Genomic DNA, 15,830 nt, shown 5'->3' on the forward strand with positions numbered 1-15,830 from the left:
ATCTGTAGGTTGCTTTTGGCGGGATGATCATTTTTACCATAATAATCCTACTGATCCATGAGCATGGGAGATATTTCCATCTTCTATCTTTTCCAATTTCTTTCATTTGCTGGTTAGAGGCATCCAAAGTTTTTTTGTTTTTTAGAATATTGTGAAAGGTGATGTTTCCTTGATTTCTTTCCCATTTGTCATTTGTATATAAGAAGGCTACTTATTTTTGTGTATTAATTTTGGATATTATGACTGTTCATTGCAGTGGTTCTCAACCTGTGGATTGTGACCCCTTTGGAGTTGAATGGCCTTTTTACATGACCATTGGAAAACACAAATATTTACACTATTGTTCATAACAGTAATAAACTTACAGTTATGAAGTAGCAATAAAATAATTTTATGATTGGCGTCTGTATTAAAGGATCACAGCATTAGGAAGGTTGAGAATCACTGGTTTCTTGGCTATAGAAGTTTCCTGGTGGAGTTTTAAGGATCGTCTATGTATAAAATCATACCATCTGCAAATAAAGTTACTTTTGACTACTTTCTTTTCTTTCTTCCCTTCCTTTCTTTGAGATAGGCTTTTCTATCTAACAGCTCTGGCTGTCCTAGAGCTTTCTCTGTAGATTAGGCTGGCCTTGAACTCACAGAGATTTGGCTGCCTCTGCCTCCCAAGTTCTGGGATTAAAGACTTGTGACATTACCATGCATCTTTCTTTTTTATTTTTATCTCCTTATCAGTTTTAGTTGTCTTATTGCTCTAGATAAGACTTTAAGTACTATATTGATAGGTATGTAGAAAGTGGACTGTACCATACTTAAAAACCTGAAAGAAATGGATGCATTTCTTGATATATCCAACCTACTAAAGTTAAATCAAGATCAAATAAACAATCTAAACAAACCTATAAGCCCTAGTGAAATAGAGGCAATAATTAAAAGTTTCTCAACCAAAAAAGTCCAGGACATTTTCCTAAATTCTGTAACTCTAACCATTGCTGTTTGCATGGGTTTAGTGGAAATGTTTTGTTTTTCTCTGTTTAGGTTGATGTTTGGATATAGGCTTGCTGTATAATGCCTTTATTATACTGAGGTATGTCACTTGTATTCTTAGCTTATCCAGAACTTTTATTGTGAACAGATTGTATTCTGTTGGATTTTAAAAATTCATTAGATGTTTCTACATCCAATGAGAGGATTATGTGTATTTTTTTCCCAATCTGTTTACTTGGTGAATTAACTTATTTATTTACACACATTGAATCATCCTGCATCTCTGAGATGACACTAACTTGATCATGGTGGATAATATTTTTGATATCTTCTTGGATTCAGTTTGCAAGTGTTTTATTGAGAATTTTTGCATTTATCTATAATTTTATTTGTTGGGTCTTTGTGTGGTTTTGGTATCATGGTAATTGTGGTCTTATATAAAGAATTAGGCAATATTCTTTAAGTTTCTCAAAAAGCTAAAAATAAATCTACCATATGATTCAGCTATACCACTCTCAGAGTTCTTTAGTGGTATGTCAGGAGCTGCACTCATAAAATCTTACTCCATATATATATGTATATGTATATGTATATGTATATGTATATGTATATGTGTGTGTGTGTGTGTGTGTGTGTGTGTGTGTGTGTGTATCTCAGAGGTCATAAGAAACAAACAATACTATGACAAGTAGTCAAAAGGGATCTGAGAAAATGCTACAAAATCAACAAAATGGCAGTAATTTTTTGATAACTGAATATGACAAAGACTACTCAAATGAATAAGAAAGTAGTGTCCTCCTTTTGGCTACCTCCTAGAAACACTCCAATACCAGTAATAGATGCTGCTTTAGGGTAAAAAGCTGGAAAAAAGGTATTCCAAACAAATAGAGCCAAGAAACAAGAAGTTCAAATCATAACTTCACATAGGAATTACCAGAATCACTCACTGGTTAGTCCAATTGTCAGCAACTCTACTCACTGCTGGGATCTTGGACTGAGTTAGCGCTCCACAGACAGACCCATCCCCTGCCTACCCAACTATCAGCCACTTCACCCCCACGGCATCAGCCTGAGACCATGTGGAGTCTGAACCCAGGGTCCAAACCAAAACTTTAATCAGATACTAGCAGAGACAGTAGCAGTTCCCTTTCCTGCCTGCTTGTTAGCCACCCCATGTACACTGGGCTCTGGAAACACATGGAGCTGGACTTGAAATCCCAGTTAAAGGCACCCAGATCCAGCTGATTTGCTAAGTCACTGGAGCATGTGGATTCCGACCCAAAATACTCAGATTCAGGCCCTACTTGCTGCCTGCTCACCTATCAGCTATTTAATGCCTTATGCTAACCTAGAATTGCATGGAGTATAAACCCAAGGCCCCAAAGTGGCTGCAATACTGAAAACCAAACATTCACTTGACAGATTTGGGTAACAGCAAACAAAGGTACAAACACCCACCTAATAAAAGCAAGACTAGACATCCACAACAAGTAACACCAAGGAAGAGAGAATAGTCAGTCACTTAAAAAAAAAAAGTCTAAGAATAAAGAAAGCAAACCCCCAAACCTGGCAGTTTAGTTATATCTAATTGAGTTGTTGGTTGAAAGGGACCCACAGGAATCTCCAAACAACCAAAGTTGTGGTTGTTGTCAAGACTATAGGTTGTTCCCCACAAACTGACAGCAAAGCCCCATTACAGAAGACAACACCTACACAACTCATTGAACATGGAGATCTCAACTTGGTGCTAATAGAGCCTTCACTCTAAATTCCAGTGTCCTTATTACAGGAAGGTACTCTGCATGCTTTCAAAAGAGAAATGTAAACTCCAACCAAACCACAAACCCTTTACTGACAATAGTGTACTGCCTGCAAGATATGCTGGGGCAATGGTGGCACAAAACTTGTGGGAGTACCAACCAATAACATGTTCGACTTAAGGTCCACTCCATGAGATTAAACTCATATGCAACACTGCTTGGGTAACCAAGAACCTGAGATTAGATAGCTCAGGGACCTAGGGCAAAACCAAGAAATACTGATCTTTAAAAGTGTAATGGGGCTGGAGAGATGGCTCAACAGTTGAGAGCACTGGTTGCTCTTCTAGAGGAACAATTCCCAGCATTGACATAGCAGCTCATCACTGCCTGTAACTCCAGCTTCAGGGGATCCCACGCCTTCACACAGCAGACATGCCAGCTGTCTGCAAAGGAAAGGCCATGTGTGAGTTTTGGACACCCTGAGCTTGGAGTTATAGAGTTTTGAGCTGTCATTTGGGTGCTAAGAATTAAACTAAGTCCTCTAGAAGTGAAGACAGTGATTTTAAGCACTGAGCCATCTTTCCAGTCCAAGTGGATTATATTATTATTATTATTGCTATTATATAGTAGTAATAGTAATTTCTAAAGAAGAGAATATTAAGGTAGGAGGAGGAATTTTGGGAGAAGGAAGTCCAGGGAATTTGAGAGTAGAAACTTGTGTTGGATATGATCAACATACATTGTATACAATCTATGAAATTGTCAATGACTGAAAAAAAAAGAAATTGTCAATGACTAAGTAAAAATATTTCTTAAAAATACACCTGGTTCCACAAAGAATATCCAAGATTAACAACACAAAACTTTCTATACATCTGTTAGTTGGTTCATCTTGCAAGATGACCAATAGTAGGTATCTTTAACAATATATATTAAAATTTTCACAGGTATACAGACATACAGACCAAGATCAAGTTGCCAGAAGCCTTAATTGGCCTCTTCGTGGTCCACAGATGACACTGTGACATGCATTCCTTTGCATACACAAGGATAGCAAGTGACTACTGTTGTCACTATCTAGTCTTAAGAATAAATTCTATCTAGGGTCCCACAGTTAATCATAATTACTCCTTAAGTAGTCAGTTTTAGGGCCAAGTTTAGAAATGACTTAGTTTGGAGGGTACAACACCATTAGATCTATAACATCTTTAAATGAATACTATAATTAAAAGCTCTTCAGCTCTAATTATATTTTTCCAAATGGGAGCCACTGCCTATATGTCACACTTTTCTCTGTTCACACAAATATGGAACTATACTATATGTATTTTCCTATTTTTAACTTATAATGAAGCTCTTTTAAATTTAGGGGTTTAATCATTTACTACTACATATGTTCCATACCAATAAACAAGAGTCCCAATATTCTAAAGTTTCACAGTATTCTTTTGTAACAATTATATTAATCTAATAGTTCTCTTAGTATAAGATAGATAACTATTTTTTAAATTATAAACAATGTTACAAAATTTCTTTGTACATATTTTCTTTTTGTACATTTTTATTGGCTTAATAATATTTCATACAATGTATTTTGATTATATTTTCCCCTCCCCAAGTCCTCTAAGATCCTCCTCACTTATTTTTTTAAGATTTGTTTACTATGTATACAGTCTGCCTCCATGTATACTTGCATGCCTGGAGAGGACACCAGATCTCATTATAGAAGTTGGTGAGCCACTGTGTAGTTGCTAGGAATTGAACTCAAGGACCTCTGGAAGAGCAGCCAGTGCTCTTAACCTCTGAGCCATTGCTCCAGCCTCCCCCCCTCTTACCCATGCCAATTTCTTCCTCTTCTTCTTCTCCTCCTCCTTCTCTTTCTCCTTCTTCTTCTCTTTCTCTCTTTCTCTCCTTCTCCCTCTCCTCCCCTTTCTCAAGTCCCCAAATTAAAATAAACAAAAAATCTAAAGGTCCAGAACATACCAAACAAAAACAAATTAAAAACATTTAATCATAGTTTCAATGATTTAAAACAAAAACACACAATAGGAATCTCATTTAGCTACAAATTCTTGAGTAGAGAGCTGTGCCTGGAAGACACTGTTTCCTCTGGCTTTCACAATATTTCTACTTCCTTTTCCATAGAGATCCCTGAGCCATGAGGGGAGGGATTTAAAACAGATACTATATTTGGGGATGAGTGCTCCAAAATCCTTTACTCTCTCTGTAGTTAAGACCTTTGTGTTAATCACCAATACTGCAAGACAAAGTTTCTCTGGTGAGGGTGGTACAGTTCTCAGTTCACTGACCTATGGGATATAGAAATATGTCACAAGTGTAATTTTATTACTATTTTATTTAGCAGAATAATAATAGTTTTTTTTTTCTAGGGCCCATGACCAGTAACCACTTTAGCTGTGACAGGAATGGATTCTATCTCATGGGGTTAGCCTTAAATTTAATTTTTAAAAAGTGATGGGTCATTCCAATAACATTTGTGTAACTATTGCAGCGGTGTATCTTACAGGCAGGTGGCAAGTATAGGTCACAGGTAATACTGATGAATACTTTTCTCCTCTGCTATTGTATTGTATTCCAGAACCATAAATGATAGTGAATAGGGGCTTAAGTTTCTGGTTTGGCATCAACTCGAATTCTCCATGTTTGATGACATAAGACTTACTGTTAGGTTGTGGAGGGTAAGCAATAAATTGGCAATAGTCTGTAATGTTTGGAGGGTGTTTATGAGATCCCTGTAGCCATTGACTCAACAATGGCTGATTTCCATAGTGGCTGTACTCTCACTGGCAGTGGATAAGTATTCCCCTTCTCCACACACTCTCCAGCATCTGCTGTCATCTGTTTTGTTATTTTGGCCATTCTGACTGGTTTAACATGAAATATTAAAGTAGCTTTAATTTGCATTTTCCTGATGGTTAAGGATATTGGACATTTTAAAAGTGATTCTTATCCATTTGTGCTTCTGTTGAGAACCCTCTGTTAGTTCCATACTTGTTGGAAGCTGTCTTTGCGGGGTTGCAGTTGGAGCCAGCTGAGTAGCCCAAGGTTCATACCTGAGAGGGGAAGTGTGGACTAAAGAAAGGCTAGCTAAAGACATTAAAGGAAAAGAGGGAGACACAGAATAAAAGCAGGAGGGCAAATCAGTCAATATTAAAAATGCCAAGAGTTTATTTTTCACCACTCTTATATACCTTAACCAAAAGGGGAACGTGGTATCATGTATACTGAACAAACAGACTTTTCTTCCTCTTTTCTTTAAGGATTCAGTAACCACGTATTAGATTAAACTTCTCTTTACCTGGCCTTGAAGGTCAGGAGTAACCACACCTTAGGCCAGATCTGTTATTATTTAGAATAAGATACCCAAGGCCAAAATCAAACATCCTAATGTAGCCATATCTTTGCCATTTAGGTCTTATGACTTACTGAGGATAGTTCTGAACTCTGCCCTTGAACCAAAATGGAGTAGAGCCATCTTATGGGCACCGACATATACTCTATATTTTGATAGTGTTGTTTTCTTGATGTTCAGATATTTAGTTCTTCATATATTATAGATATTAACCCTCTGTTAAATGTATAATTGATAAAAAAATATTCCCCTATGGTGATATATTATTTATGATTTATTAAAGCCTGAGGATTCAGAAAGCAAAGCCAGCCTCAAGCTATGGAGACCAGGTGGTGGTGCTATACACCTTTAGTTCCAGCAGCCACAGAACTAGGTGGTGGTGGTACACCTTTAATCCCAGGTAGATGGATCTCTGAGTCCAAAAGCATCCTGGGTTACAGGAAAGTGAATCAGAGCTCACATCTTTAATTCCAGGATTTGAGAGGTATAAAGGATAGAGGCATTCAGTCTGAGAGTCAGTCTCTAGCCATGTTGAGAAGAGCATAGCAGTCTGAGTGAATCTGAGGAGCAGTGAAGTCGGGAACAGTCTAGGATTGCCCCTTTGGTCTGAGCTGAAGTAGAGGTAAGAACTAATGACTGGCTGCTTTGCTTTTCTGATCTTCAGCTTGAAACTTGAAGCCCAATATCTGTCCCTGGGTCTTTTATTTATTGTGTTACATTTTCCTTTCTGTAGGCTGCTACTTTTCTTGAATAATGGAATCCCTTGCTGTAGAGAATGTTTTTAGCTTTATAAGTTGCATTTATAGCTGGTCTTAATGTCTGGACAATTAGAATCATATTTGGAGAATCCTCTCTTGTGCCAATGTAGCAAAGGAATTCCCTGCTTTCTCCTCTATCAGATTCAGAGTATCTTCTCTGATATTGAGGTCTTTGACCCATTTGGAGTTGGGTTTTGTGCAGGGTGATAGATATGGGCCTATATTCATTGCTCTACATGCAGCTATCCAATTTGAGCAGCAAAATGTGTTGAAGATGTTGTCTTTTCTCTAATATGTATTTTTGGCTTCTTACAAAGATCAGATATCTGTAGGTGTGTGGAATTATACTCTGGTCTTCAATCCTATTCCATTAATCAAAGGTCCTTGTTTTTTTTTTTTTTTCTTTTTTGCCAAAATAATGGCTTTGAAAAAAATTACTATTGGTCTGTAAAACAAGTTGAAATATGGGATTGTAATATATGCAGGCATTATTTTATAATTTTTAGCTATCTTTCCTTTTATGTACGCATGTTTTTACATGAAGTTTAAGGTTTTTTTTTTTAATGTGAAGAATTGTATTTGGCACAGAATAAAGAAAGAATATAAAGAGCTGTAAAGGAAAAAGGCCAAGTAACATATAAAGGCTGACCCATCAGAGTATCACTCAACTTCTCAAAGCCAGAAGGTCCTGGAAAGACATTATGCAGACCCTAAGAGATCATGGATATCAACCAGACTACTATACCCAGCAAAACTTTCAATCAAAATAAGATATTTTGTGACAAAACCAGATTTAAACAATACCTATCCACAAATTGAGTCCTACAGAAAACACTAGAAGGCAAACTCCAACCCAAGGAGGTTACAGGTTTACATGTACCCAGGAAAGCACAGGCAATAGATAATCCCACACCAGCAAATCAAAAAAAAAAAAAAAAAAAAAAAAAGAAAAGAAAAGAAAAGAAAAATGGAAACACACACACCAATATTGAAAAACAACAGGAATTAACAGTCATTTGTCATTGATATCCCTTAATATCAATAAACTCAACTCACCTACAAAAAGACACAGGCTAACAGACTAACAGAATGGATATGAAAACAGGATCCATCCTTTGGCTTCATACAAGAAATATACCTCAACTTCAAAAACAGATATTACCTCAGAATAAAGGATTGGGCAAAGACTTTCCAATCTAAGAAGCAAACTGGTATAGCCATCCTAATAACTAACAAAATAAATAGACTTCAAACTAAAGGTAATCAAAAGAGATGATGAAGGATATTTCATATTCATCACAGGAAAAATTGATCAAGATGAAGTTTCAATTCTGAACATGCATGCCCCTAATACAAGGGCACTCCGAATTTGTAAAAGAAACATTACTAAGCTTAAATCATACATCAAACCCCAAACACTAATAGTGGGAGACTTCAACACCCCACTCTCACCACTAAACAGGTCTGCCAGACAGAAAATTAACAGAGAAATAAAGATGTTATGACTCAAATGGGCCTAACAGATATCTATAGAACATTCCACCCAAACACAACTGAATATATTTTCTTCTAAGCAACTTCTAAAACTGACCACATACTTGGTCACAAAGCAAACCTCAACAGATGTAGAAAAAAAAATAATCATAATGTTAATATTGGTATCTTGTCAGATCACTATGGCTTATATTTAGAATTTAACAACAACAAAAATTCTAGAAAGCCTACAAACTCATGGACACTGAAATGCCCAACTGAATCACCACTGGGTCAAGAAAGAAATAAAGACAGAAATGAAAGATTTCCTAGAATTCAATGAACACGAATGTACAACATACCCAAATTTATGGAACACTATGAAAGCAGTGCTAGGAGGAAAGTTCCTAGTGCTAAATGACCACATAAAAAAGTTGGAGAAATCCCACACTAGTGAATTAACAGAACACCTGAAAGCTCTAGAACAAAAAGAAGCAAGCTTGCCCAGCAGGAGTAGATGACAAAAAATAATCAAATTGAGGGCTTATATCAATAAAATAGAAACGAAGATAACAATAGAAAGAATCAATGAAACAAAAGAGTGGGTTCTTTGAGAAAATCAACAAGATAGACAAATCCTTATTCAAATTAACCAAAAATCAGAAAGAGAATATCCAAATTAACAAAAAGGAGAAATGAAAAGGAGGGTATAAAAACAGACACTGAGGAAATCCAGAGACTAATCAGATCATACTTCAAAAACATATACTCCACAAAATTGGAAAATTTAAAAGAAATGGACAGTTTACTGGATAAGTATCACACACCAAAATTAAGTCAAGACCAGATAAACAATTTAAATAGACCTATGACCCGTAAAGAAATACAAAATAGAAGCAGACATTAATAGGCTCCCCCCAAAAGAAAACACCCCAAAAACAGGACCAGATAGCTTTAGCACAGAATTCTACCAGAATTTCAAAGAGCTAATACCAATGTTCCTCAAATTGTTCCATTTGATAGAAACAGAAGGAACATTGTCAAGCCCTTTTTATGGAGCTATAGTAACCCTGAAACCCAAACCATAGGAATACTCAACTAAGATAATTACAGACCAATCTCTCTCATGAACATTTATACAAAAATACTCAATAAAATATTGGGAAACTGAATAAAAAAAGTCATCCACCATGACCAAGAAGCCTTCATCCCAGAGATGCAGGGATAGTTCAACATATGAAAATCTGTGAATGGCCAGGCATTGGCGGCACACCCCTTTAATCCCAGCACTCAGGAGGCAGAGGCAGGCAGATCTCTCTTAGGTTGAGACCAGCCTGGTCTATAGAGCTAATTCCAGAACAGCTTCCAAAGCCATAGAGAAACCCTGTCTTGAAAAACAAAAATGAAGAAAGAAAGAAAGAAAGAAAGAAAAGGAGAAAGAAAGAAAATCTGTGAATGTAATCCACCATATAGACAAACTGAAAGAGAAAACCAAAACAAAACAAAACATGATCATCTCATTAGATGCTAAAAAAGCCTTTGACAAAAGCCACCACCCTTTCATGGTAAAGGTCTTGGAGAGATCAGGGATACTTGGAAATAATAAAAACTATATACAGCAAGCCAACAGCCAACATCAAACTAAATGGAAAGAAACTCAATGCAATCTCACTGAAATCAGGAATAAGACAAGGCTATCCACTCTCTCCATATTATTCAATATTTCACATGAAATTCTAGCTAGGGCAGTAAGACAACAAAATGAGAACAAAGGGATACAAATTGGAAAACAAGTCAAAGTTTTGCTGATGATAAAGTATACATAAGTGACCCCCCCCAAAACTTTACCTGGGAACTCCTACAACTGATAAATACCTTCAGTAATATGGAAGAAATGAGATTAACTAAAAACAAACAAACAAAACCCAAAACATACAGTAGCCCTCCTTTATACAAATGATAAACTGGCTGAGAAATAAATCAGAGAAACATCATCCCTTACAATAGCCACACATATAAAATATTTAGTGGTAACTGTAACCAAACAAGGGAAAGGCCTGTAAGACAAGAACTTTAAGTTTCTAAATAAAGAAATTAAAGAAGACACCAGAAAATGGAAGGATTTTTTCATGTTCTTGAATAGTAGGATCAACATAATAAAAATGGTAATATTACCAAAAGCAATCTACAGATTCAATGCAGTCCCCATCAAAATCACAACACAATTCTTCATAGACCTTGACAGAACTACTCAACTTCATATGAAAACAAAAATCCCACAATAGCTAAAACAATACAGGAGCTTTTGGAGGCATAATCATTTCTTACTTCAAACTCTACTATAGAGCTATAGGAATAAAAACAGATTTTTTTATTACTTAATTTATTATTTGATTATGTCGATCCCAGTTCCCTGTCCCTCCCTCCCTCCCTTTTAACCTCTCTGCCCCCTCACATGCACCCTAACCATCCTCCCCTCCCATTTCCCACCCCAATTCCATATGTAGGGCAATGCCATCCAGTTGGGGTCATGTAGATCTGACAGGTCATGTGAAGTAGGGACTAGGGCTTCTCTCCTGTCTCTAGATTAAGGCAGTTATCCCTCCATGGGGAATGTGTTCGCAAGGTCCTTTTGTGCACCAGGGATACATCCTGGTTCCACTGTCTGAGGTCCCTTAGACTGCTCAGTCCTTCTGCCTGAGACCCATATTCAGGAGGGCCTGAGTCAGTTCCATGCTGGCTTCCCAGAAATCAGTCTAGTGGCCATTAGCTCCTCCTTGTTCAGGTAAGCTGTCTGTATGTGTTTCTGCCACATGGTCTTGTCCTCGCCATCTGCATCTGGGTTCTTGTTAGACTCAGTGTTTATGTATGGGTGTTTGATCCTGTTTTCAACAGGCATTAGTTGAGGGCTCCATGGAGAAGTTAGTTGTTGATCTCACTATCCGGGAAGGGCATTTATGATAGCCTTTCCACGGAAGATCAAATTGTTAGTTGGCAGCAGTCTTGTAGGTCTCTAGACCTTTCTATGGGTTCAATTATATCTTCAAACCAATATTGGCTCCCTCTTTTATGTTCTCTCTCTCTCTCTCTCTCTCTGTCTCTCTCTCTCTCTCTTTCCTATCTTCTATTCCTAACCAGGCTCAATCTTCCTGGTCACACATGATTTCCTTTCCTCCCCCTCATTTTCTCCTACTTCTTTCTCCATTCGGTGCCCCCCCACTTCACCTAAGCTCTGGGGGGACTTGTCCCTTCTCCCTTCTGTGAGGGACTTAATATGAATCTCTTAGAATACACCTTGTATCCTAGTTCCTCTGGTGATGTGAATTATAGGCTGGTGATCCTTTGCTCTAGGTCTAAAATCCATATATGAGTGAGTACATACTGTGTTCCTCTTTTTGTGACTGGGTTACCTTATTCAGGATGGTTTCTTCAAGTGCCATCCACTTGCCTGCGAATTTCAAGATACCATTATTTTTTTCTGCAGAGTAGTATTCCATTGTGTAGATGTGCCACATCTTCATTAACCATTCTTCAATTGAGGGGCATCTAGGTTGCTTCCAAGTTCTTGCTATTACAGATAGTGCTGCTATGAACATAGTTGAACAGATGTCTTTGTTGCATGGATGTGAATCCTTTGGGTATATGCCTAAGAGGGGGAATTGCCGGGTCCTGTGGTAAACTAATTCCCATTTTCCTGAGGAACCGCCATACTGATCTCCAAAATGGCTGTATGAGTTTGCACTCCCACCAGCAGTGGAGGAGTGTTCCCATTTCTCCACATCTTCTCCAACATGAGTTGTCATTGGTGTTTCTAATTTTAGCCATACTGGCAGGAGTAAGATGGTATCTCAAAGTTGTTTTGATTTGCATTTCCCTGATAGCTAAGGATGTGGAGCATTTTCTTAAGTGTCTTTCAGCCTTTTTGATTTCCTCTATTGAGAATTCTCTCTTCAGTTCTGTACCCCACTTTTAAATAGGGTTATTTGGTGTTTTGGTGACTAGTTTCTTGAGTTCTTTGTATATTTTGGAGATCAGCCCTTTGTCGGATATAGGATTGGTAAAAATCTTTTCCCAGTCTGTGGGCTGCCATTTGGTCTTGTCCACTGTGTCCTTTGCCTTACAGAAGCTTCTAAGTTTGAAGAGGTCCCATTTATTAATTGTTTCTTTCAGTGTCTGTGCCCCTGGAGCTATGTTCAGGAAGTGGTCTCCTGTACCAATTTCGTCAAGGGTACCTCCTACTTTCTCTTCTAAGAGGTTCAATGTGGCTGGATTGATGTTGAGGTCTTTGATCCATTTGGACTTGAGTTTTGTGCATGGCGACAGACATGGGTCTATTTGCAGTCTTCTATACACCCTCATCCAATTGTGCCAGCACCATTTGTTGAAGATGCTGTCCTCGCCCCATTGTATAATTTTAGCTGTTTTGTCGAAAATCAGGTGTTCATAGGTGCATCGGTTAATATCAGGATTTTCAATTCGATTCCATTGGTCTACCTGTCTATTTTTATGCCAATACCCGGCTGTTTTTAGAACTATAGCTCTGTAGTAGAGCTTAAAGTCAGGAATGGTGATGCCTCCTGAAGTTCTTTTATTGTATAGGGTTGTTTTGGCTATCCTGGATCTTTTGTTTTTCCATGTAAAGTTGATTATTATCCTTTCAAGGTAGGTGAAGAATTATGGTGGGATTTTAATGGGGATTGCATTGAATCTGTAGATTGATTTTGGTAAGATTGCCATTTTTACTATGTTTATCCTACCTATCCAAGAGCATGGGAGATCTTTCCATTTTCTGGTACCTTCTTTAATTTCTTTCTTTAGAGTCACAAAGTTCTTATTATATAGGTCTTTTACTTGTTTGGTAAGCGTTACACCAAGAAACTTTATGTTGCTTGTGGCTATTGTAAAGGATGATGTTTCTCTGATTTCTTTCTCTGTCTCTTTGTCGTCTGAAAAAAGTAGGACTACTGATTTTTTTTTTTTTTGAGTTTATCTTGTATCCTGCTAGTTTGCTGAAGGTGTTTATCAGCTGTAGGAGTTCCCTGGTAGAGTTTATTGGGTCGCTTATGTAAACTATCATCTGCAAATAGAGACAGTTTGACTTCTTCCTTTCCAATTTGGATCCCCTTGATCTCCTTTTGTTGTCTTATAGCTTTAGCTAGAACTTCTAGTATGATATTGAAGAGATATGGAGAGAGGACAGCCTTGTCTGGTTCCTGATTTTAGAGGAATTGGTTTATGTTTCTCTCCATTCAGTTTGATGTTGGCAGTTGGTTTGCTGTATATTGCTCTTATTATGTTTAGGTATGTTCCTGTTGTCCCTGACCTCTCCAGACCTTTATCATGAAAGGGTGTTGAATTTTGTCGAAGGCTTTTTCCGCATCTAGGGAGATAATCATATGGTTTTTCTTTTTCTGTTTGTTTATATGGTGGATCACGTTGATAGATTTTCGTACGTTAAACCATCCCTGCATTCCTGGGATGAAGCCTACTTGGTCATGGTGGATGATTTCTCTGATGTATTCTTGAATTAGGTTTGCCAGTATTTTATTGAGTATTTTTGCATCAATGTTCATCAGGGATATTGGTCTGTAGTTTTCTTTCTTAGTTGTGTGTTTGTGAGGTTTGGGTACCAAAGTTATTGTGGCCTCATAAAAAGAGTTTGGCAATGAACATTCTGTTTTGTGGAACAGTTTGAGGAGTAGTGGTATCAGTTCTTCCTTGAATGTCTGGTAGAATTCTGCACTGAATCCATCTGGCCCTGGACTTTTTTTGGTTGGAAGGCTTTCGATGACTGCTTCTATTTCATTGCAGGTTATAGGTCTATTTAAGTTGTTTGTCTGTTCTTGATTTAATTTTGGTAAGTGATAGTTATCCAGAAACTTGTCCATTTCCTTTGAATTTTCAATTTTTGTGGAATACAGATTTTCAAAGTATGACCTGAAAATTGACTGGATTTCCTCTGTGTCTGTTGTTATGTTCCATGTTTCGTTTCTGATTTTGTTAATTTGCATGTTCTTTCTCTGCTTTTTCGTTAATTTGGATAAAGGTTTGTCTATCTTGTTGATTTTCTCAAAACCCAACTCTTCATTGCATTGATTTTTTGTATTGTTTTCTATTTTGTTGATTTCAGCCCTCAAGTTGATTATTTCCTGGTGTCTACTCCTGCGGGGTGAATTCGCTTCTCTCTGTTCTAAGGCTTTCAGTTGCACTGTTAATTCTCTTATGTGACTATCCTCTGTTTTCTTCATATGGGCACTTAGTGCAATGAACTTCCCTAGTAGCACTGCTTTCAAGGTGTCCCATAAGTTCGGGTATGTTGTATCCTCATTCTCATTGAATATTAGAAAGTCCTTAATTTCTTTATTTCTTCTTTGACCCAGGTGTGGTGCAATTGCACATTGTTCAGTTTCCATGAGTTTGCAGGTTTTCTGGTATTTGTGTTGTTGTTGAATTCCAATTTTAAAGCATGGTGGTCTCATAAGATACAGGGGACTATTCCTATTCTCTTGTATCTGTTGAGGTTTGTTATGTCACTTAGTATGTGGTCAATTTTAGAGAAGGTTCCATGTGGAGCAGAGAAGAAGGTATATTCTTTTGTGTTTGGATGGAATGTTCTATAGATGTCTGTTAAACCCAGTTGAGACATAACTTCTGTTAATTCTTTTGTTTCTTTGTTGAGTTTCTGATTTGTGGTCCTGTCTAGTTTGAGAGTGGTGTATTGAAGTCTCCCACTATATGTGTGTGAGGTTTTATATGAGTTTTGAGTTTTAGTAGCCTTTCTTTTATGAATGTGGGTGACTTTGTATTAGGGGCATAGATGTTCAGAACTGAGACTTTGTGTTGATGGATTTCTCCTGCGATGAATATGAAATGACCGTCTTCATCTCTTTTGACTAATTTTGGTTTGAAGTCTAACTTGTTAGATATTAGGATAGCTACACCTGCTTGCTTTTTATTTCCATTTGATTGGAAAATCTTTTCCCAACCCTTTACCTTGAGATAATGTCTATCTTTGAAGCTTAGATGTGTTTCTTGTATGCAGCAGAAGGATGGATTCTGTCTTCGTATCCATTCTGTTAGCCTGTATCTTTTTATAGGTGAGTTAAGACCATTAATGTTGTGGGTGAGTAAGGACCATTGGTTGTTGATGCTTGCTTATTTTATGTTTGTTGTTGGCAGTGATATTGTGAATACATTTGTTTTTCTTTACCCTTGGTTTCTGGTGTAGTTAGATTATCTGTTGCCTACATTTTTCTGGGCGTAGTTACGTTCCTTGGGTTGGAGTTTTCCTTCCAATACTTTATGTAGGGCTGGATTTGTAGATATGAATTGGGAAAATCTGGTTTTGTCATTAAATATCTTGTTTTCTCCATTTACAGTGATTGAGGGTTTTGCTGGGTATAGTAGCCTGGGCTGGCATCTGTGTTCTCTTAATCCTTGTAGAACATCTATCCAGGACCTTCTGGCCTTGAGGGTTTC

Source organism: Phodopus roborovskii, unplaced genomic scaffold, assembly GCF_943737965.1.
Source record: "Phodopus roborovskii unplaced genomic scaffold, PHOROB, whole genome shotgun sequence".
NCBI classification, from domain to species: Eukaryota; Metazoa; Chordata; class Mammalia; order Rodentia; family Cricetidae; genus Phodopus; species Phodopus roborovskii.